Source organism: Triticum aestivum, chromosome 6A, assembly GCF_018294505.1.
Source record: "Triticum aestivum cultivar Chinese Spring chromosome 6A, IWGSC CS RefSeq v2.1, whole genome shotgun sequence".
NCBI classification, from domain to species: domain Eukaryota; kingdom Viridiplantae; phylum Streptophyta; class Magnoliopsida; order Poales; family Poaceae; genus Triticum; species Triticum aestivum.
The window spans coordinates 464,279,613-464,287,029 of NC_057809.1; positions in this window are offsets into that span (position 1 = coordinate 464,279,613).

Consider the following 7,417-nt stretch of genomic DNA (forward strand, 5'->3'; position numbering starts at 1 on the left):
AGCACTCACATATTTTTTCCTGAAAACTGCTAAGTCCCAGATCTGTGTAATTATATGCCTCTGTTCATCTTGTCATAACTCTGCAACCGTTGCTCCGATTCGGGCGTGTAGCATATCAAGATGTTCGTCTCGACGAGTACTTCATTTCATCCCATTGCATCATTTTCATTTGAGCTCATCTTGATGCTCGAAATATTGTTGGAAGAGGGCTATGTGATGTTAGTTTCAGATTATTATCAGCAAATGCACTTTTGTCATTTTTGCCATGATTAATGTGTGCATGCTATGATCTTGAGCCCTACATGAGTTTTGCAGTATGCCATGTTATCTTTACAGGGGTGTATGCCATGTATTTTTGTGCTCTTTGTGGTGACTAGCACAAGCATGCAAAGTAGCTTACTTAATGATGCTGATTTCAGGGAGTCAGAATTTCACCAAGTCCTTGCCCTGTTATTATTTTTATGCCATATGTTCATGTTGTTTCCTAGTGATCCGTGCCTCTTTTGAGCATGATCAGTAAGGATGTTTTGTAGATATTGTTATGCTCTATCCATCCATGTCTTTGTTTGCAATTATGGAACACCCTAGCTTGAGTCAATCGAGCTCTACTTTTGCTATAAAATGTTCCTGGCAAATTGTTAACATGTTTAGCGATTTTGCCGAGCTTGTTGTAGTTGATCCGTGCATGCTATGATGTTGTTCTTGCCATGTCTAGCTTCTATGCCATGTATATTTGCTGGGTGTATGCTTAGTTTGTCGTGCAATGCCTCGTGGTGAGTGCATCGAGCTCGTAAACATGCCTACTTGATAACTGTTTTGCCATGCTCCAGTTTTTCACTAAGTCTGAATCTGTTTATGTTATTGCTCTGTTCACATGCTTGCAATTGTATTTTATGATCCCTTTTGGCTTATAGTTAGTAAGGGACTTTTGTTGTATGCTTTGAGTAGCTTCATTCCATGCCTTGCTTTGCCATGATATGTTCCTGTAACATGTAGTTATCATGCTCTAAACATTGGTTCCTGATGTTAAACTCCTGACTTCTTGTTATTTTCTCTAAGTCTGTAACCTGTTATTATTTGCACTTTTGCCATGCTTGTTTGAACCTGTTAATGAGTGATTTAGCCGTAGCTCAGTGTTCATCTTTTGTCAAGCATCTTGAGTGGATCCCTACCATGTATTTTGTTGCTATGTTGGAGTGTAGTAGCTTATTTATCTTGATGCATTTAGATGGCCACTTGCTGTTAATCGCAGACCGGTGCCATATTTGTTTTGCTTGCCATTTCCAAACCGTGACTCCGTTTCCGGTGATCTTTATATCGATTTCGACCGAAATCAATTCCTCTTTCCAGTGGAACTCTTAGTTTTCCAAGTTGAGTCCAGGTTCAATCTTTTCCTTCCAAATCATAAATATGCACCACATCCTGCATCCCACATGTCATGTCATGTTTTGCATCATGTTGTTTGTGCATTGCACGTGGTTGATTATGTCTCCCTTTGCTTGTTTTCTTGCTTTGGATAGAGCTGGGAGACGAGTTCGTGTTCGAGGAACCGTTGAGTACGTTTACGAGGATCAAGCTTTCGTCTTCTCGGAGAACTTTGCAGGCAAGATGACCATACCCTCGAAATCACTTCTATCTTTGCTTGCTAGATGCTCGCTTTTTTGCTATGCCTATGCTGCGATACCTACAACTTGCTTATCAAGCCTCCCATATTGCCATGTCAAACCTCTAACCCACCTTGTCCTAGCAAACCGTTGTTTGGCTATGCTACCGCTTTGCTTAGCCCCTCTTATAGCGTTGTTAGTTGTAGGTGAAGATTGGAGTTTGTTCCTTGTGGGAACATGCATATTTTGTTGGGATATCACAATATCTCTTATTTAATTAATGCATCTATATACTTGGTAAAGGTGGAAGGCTCGGCCTTATGCCTGGTGTTTTGTTCCACTCTTGCCGCCCTAGTTTCCGTCATATCGGTGTTATGTTCCCGGATTTTGTGTTCCTTACACGGTTGGGTTATAATGGGAACCCCTTGATAGTTCGCTTTGAATAAAACTCCTCCAGCAAGGCCCAACCTTGGTTTTACCATTCGCCACCTAGCCTTTTTCCCTTGGGAGTCGCACATCCCGAGGGTCATCTTTATTTTAACCCCCCCGGGCCAGTGCTTGTCTAAGTGTTGGTCCAAACTGAGCGATGTCCGGTGGCTACCAGGGGCAGCTCTGGGCTGGCCTACCCGATGTCTTGCTCATCCGGTGTGCCTTGAGAACGAGATACGTGCAGCTCCTATCGGGATTTGTCGGCACATCTGGGTGGCTTTGCTAGACTTGTTTTACCATTGTCGAGGATGTCTTGTAACCGGGATGCCGAGTCTGATCGGATTGTCTTGGGAGAAGGAATATCCTTCGTTGACCGTGAGAGCTTGTGATGGGCTAAGTTGGGACACCCCTGCAGGGATTTGAACTTTCGAAAGCCGTGCCCGCGGTTATGGGCAGATGGAAATTTGTTAATGTCCGGTTGTAGAAAACCTGAAACTTAATTTAATTAAAATGCATCAACCGCGTGTGTAGCCGTGATGGTCTCTTTCCGGCGGAGTCTGGGAAGTGAACACGGTGTTGGAGTTATGCTTGACGTAGGTTGTTCTAGGATCACTTCTTGATCATAGTTGTTCGACCATGCCTTTGCCTTCTCTTCTCGCTCTCATTTGCGTATGTTAGCCACCAAATATGCTAGTCGCTTGCTGCAGCTCCACCTCATACCTTTTACCCTTCTTATAAGCTTAAATAGTCTTGATCGCGAGGGTGTGAGATTGCTAAGTCCCCGTGACTCACAGATACTTCCAAAACCAGTTTGCAGGTGCCGATGAAACCGTGCAGGTGACGCAACTGAGCTCAAGGAGGAGCTCGATGAGACCGTGTTCATTATGTTGTTCCGTTTTTTAGTTGATCAGTAGTGGAGCCTAGTTGGGACGATCGGGGATCTGTGTAGCTTTTGGGGTAGTCTTCTTTTATTTTGGTTCCGTAGTCGGACCTTGAGTGTATCTGGATGATTGTAATGTTTTATTCATGTAATTGTGTGAAGTGGCGATTGTAAGCCAACTATGTATCTCTTTCCCTTATGTATTACATGGGTTGTGTGAAGATTACCTCACTGCGACATTGCTTTCAATGCGGTTATGCCTCTAAGTCGTGCTTCGACACGTGGGAGATATAGCCGCATCGAGGGCGTTACAAGTTGGTAATCAGAGCCTTCCCCGACCCTAGGAGCCCCCTGCTTGATTGAATCATTGGCGTTGTTGAGTCTAAAAAATGTTTTGAGTCATTTAGGGAATATATATATATTGGAGAGTAGGATTCTTTTTACTCCTCAGTCCCTTTGTCGCTCTGGTGAGGCATCCTGACGTAGAGTTTTGACTCTTCTCTTCTCAAATTTCACTAAAAAAAATTAGGATCACGCGGGTATCTTGGAATCGTTCCGATCGATTTGTGACGAGAACATTGTTCTTGGTGCCTCCTGACATTTAGGGTTTGTGGCAGTGTCCCGGGGAGTTGAGCTCCGAGGTGTTGTCGTCACAATTTTATCGTTGCAGTTCTGGAATACCTGAGTTTCGCCGACATCGAAAATCTCTTTTATGCAGTTGCTGGTGAGATAACCTCGACGCCACCCAGTACTGGGGCGGGAGTTCGGGAGTATTGCCATAACTCGTATAACGGATGCTTTTCGAAGGTTGAGGTAAACGATTTCCGAAGGTTTCTTGGTTATGTGTTGAAGGATGGATACAAGTGGATGTAGGATTTGCTAGTTTTGGGTGAGATATTATGCTTCCCCTGTATCCCCAACACCTGATTGCATAACCGGAAAGTTTTGGGAGTTTATAAGTGGGAATTCAAGTAGCTCTTAGGATATCTTTCCGACAGATGTATGATATGAAATTGGGGTTCGATGTCTAGTGGTCCGCCTATCCACGGTTGGCTTTACAGTGGTCTCGTTGTGTCTTAAAGAGTCCTTGGCTATGCCGACTCGGGGACGCTTCGTATGTCATGTGCACTGCCTTGTACATGATGGTGCTGTACGATCGAGCCCGTGTAGGCCCCACCACGAAAACTTCGGACGAAATCTCTATCATATGTTTGTTCCGGCTTATTCTGCAAGCCAATCCTTTGTTTTGTTTTTGAGTTGTGGTATTCGAGTTGCTTCAATGTCAAGTGTTGATTTGATACCTTTTCCTAAACGGTGTTCTCATACTCCGACGTGAATACTAATCCTTCATGATAATCGAGATTGTCATGTAAATCATTTTCAACCGGTGTGTTTCTCTTCAAGTGGAGCCAATCATTTCAACATCCGCAAGATCAATTATCAGTTCTTCTCATCGGTGTTTGCTTCATCCGTTCCAAATTGCCTTTGTTTTCCCGCCCTCCCACCCTTGTCTCTTCAAGGACTCAGATTTCTTAATCAAGTATCTATTTTATTGGTGGGAAGCCTCTTCATTCTTTTCCTTCAATGTTCTTATCTGGTGATTCTCAAGAAGATACGAACGGAGCTTCAAGTTATCATTCTTTGTTTCTTCTCTTCTCTGGTGGTTTCAATTCAAGCTTTGTCGATCATATCCCTTTCCTCGTTTCAATGCTTTCTCATGCCGGTGCAATTCTTAATCATCCACTTCTCGCTGTTCAATTGTTCCGGAGTGCTCAAGATATCCCGAAGATTCGTGCTTACACTCTGCTTTCGTTCAAGCTCTTCCGAGGTTGATTACATTCAAGCCATTCAATTCAACTGGTGCAATCTCTCTCTTTAAATCATTTCAAACGATGTTTCTCTTGAGTGGGCCCTAACCCACAGGTTGTTTCCCAGGATCTTACCTGACTCTTCTTTTCACGGCGTTACTATCAAATTTCATTTCAAAGTTTGACGTAAAAATGAATTTTCATCAGGCAAATGCCTTTCTCCAAGATCTTTCATTTATTTTAATCATTGGTTCAACCTTTCTAATTTTCATCCCAGAGTATCTCAACAATTTGGTGGTGTTTCTCATCGTCATTCTTGAAGACCAAAGAAGAGTTTTACCTCCATATCTTATCCGTTCTCTCAGAGATTCGTGATTCTAGTTCGAGCCCATCCTCTCATAATTGTTTTTCGATTGTCAGAATTCTTTTCACCTATCTAGAGCAATTCAAGACTCTATTCAGTTTGATTATCCGGAGCCCATCATCTAAGATTTATTCATTCCAGCTTTCAGCTCTCATACTCTAAATCATACCGGTGCTTAAATCAAGGATTCTCTAATCAGATCATAATCTCTTCGTTCTCATGGATCTAAATTCTCTCAAGCATCTTCGTTTATTTGCTAATCCTTCCCAGTGTTTCTTCATGTTTTATTCATTCTTTTTCAATTCTTATGGTGGTTCGTTCAAGATCTCTCTTCCTTGGTTATCATATCAATTCATTCGTTCTTCCAAATCCTAATGGTGGTTCGTGGAAGACATTCTCAAGTTTATGTTATATCTCTCTTAATATTTTCTACAAGAATAAGTAATATGCCAAATCCGTTGTTTGTCATCGATTTAAATTGGTGAAGGATAAGTATAATGTAATTCTTGTTCTTGTTGCATCGAGTAAATTCAATTCCTTATTTAGGAGGTTCTCCAAATTCTCGGTTTCAATTGTTTCATCTTTCTTTTCCAGAGTTCCAAGTTTCCACTTTATCTCGTCGCAAAGCTTCATCTAATCATTGCAAGGCTTCAACCTTAGTCTTTTCATCTTTCTTTTTGATTGATCATTCTTTTGTTTACCAGAGTTATTCATGAAGGTTCTACCTGATGGGTCATCAAGGATTTAATTCCTTCTTGAAGTGTTCATCAAGATTCTTTTCAGAGAAGCTCATGCATTCTTCATCTTGCAATCCAGAGTGCAATTGTTTTCTCCCTTATCTTTTGAGGTGGTAATATATCATTCTTCGTTCACAAGAATGGGATAGATATTTTAAATCCATCAATCTTGTCATGGGAGTTATCTTGGGTTATATTTCACCCAAATCCTGCCCTAAGGATTGTTTCTATTTATGGTTCTCATAAATGACCCAAGTTCTTCATTTATCCTCCCGGTGAAATAGTTTCTCGTCTCCTTGTTCTTATCAATCCAATTCTTTTCCCGTGAGTGGCAGGTTATCACCTCATAATTTGACATGTATTCCATAAGACCATATCAAGCTTATTCTTTTCATTGTTGGTTTTCCAACAACTCCATTCGACCCTTCTCCTAAGGATGCCTTTTCAAACTCTTTTGTGACAAAAGTTGGCATTTTTCTTCTCGATTCTCCTATTTCAATTATCTATCTTCTACTCTTTCGTTCCGGAGGCATTGCGATGTTGTTCTTTTCACCCGTCATCTCGTTTTGTCAAAGATCATGTTCTTTTCATGCCTATCCATTTAACCGGAGTGTTGTGCCCTTTTGCTCAAGTTCTTATTCAATTTCTTTTCTTGTCAACCAGAGTGTTGTCCGAATTTGTTCTTCCTTGTTACTCTTCCCTACCGGAGTGCTTTCAACTTTGTTCTTCTTTGTTGCATTCTTCCTTTCGATTTGTTCAACCTCTCAAGGCTCGTGGTTTCACTCGTTTGTCAAAGAAGAAACTTAGTTTTACCTCTCCTCTTTCTCTTCCGTTGTCCCTCCGATGCCATTCTAGATCTCGGGACGAGATCCTCTCGTAGTGGTGGAGTGTTGTAACGCTCCGAGACCGATGTGCCAGGTGTCCTCCAGTTATTCACTGTTGTTGCCTTGTCATTGCTTGTGTGTCATGCACCTCATATCATGTCATCATGTGCATCGCATTCACATACATGTTCGCCTCATGCATCCGAGCATTTTCCCCGTTGTCCGTTTTGCAATCCGGCGCTTCTATGTCACCCGGTGTCTCTTTCTACCTCTTTTCGTGTGCGGGTGTTAAACGTTTTCGGATTGGACCGACACTTGTCATGCGGCCTTGGTTTACAACCGGTAGACCGCCTGTCAAGTTTCGTGCCATTTGGACTTCGTTTGATACTCCAACGGTTAACCGAGGGACCGAAAAGGCCTCGTGTGTGTTGCAGCCCAACACCCCTCCAAAGTGTCCCAAAACCCAACTAAGCCCCTTCCATCATCTAGGTCGTTCGATCACGATCGCGTGGCCGAAAACCGCACCTCATTTGGACTCTCCTAGCTCACTCTACCTATAAATATGTGTCCCTCCCGAAATTTTCGCGCAAATGAACCCTAACCTCCTCCTCCGCGCGTCGCCGGACATTTTGTCCCGCGCCGCCGGACATGTCCGCTGCCACCGCCACCTCACTCCAGCCAATGAGTGCTTGCCATGTCACCCTTCCCCGCCGCCGCAGCCAACCGGACAGTGCCACCTCACCGCGCCTCCTCCCGCGGCCCGTCGGACCC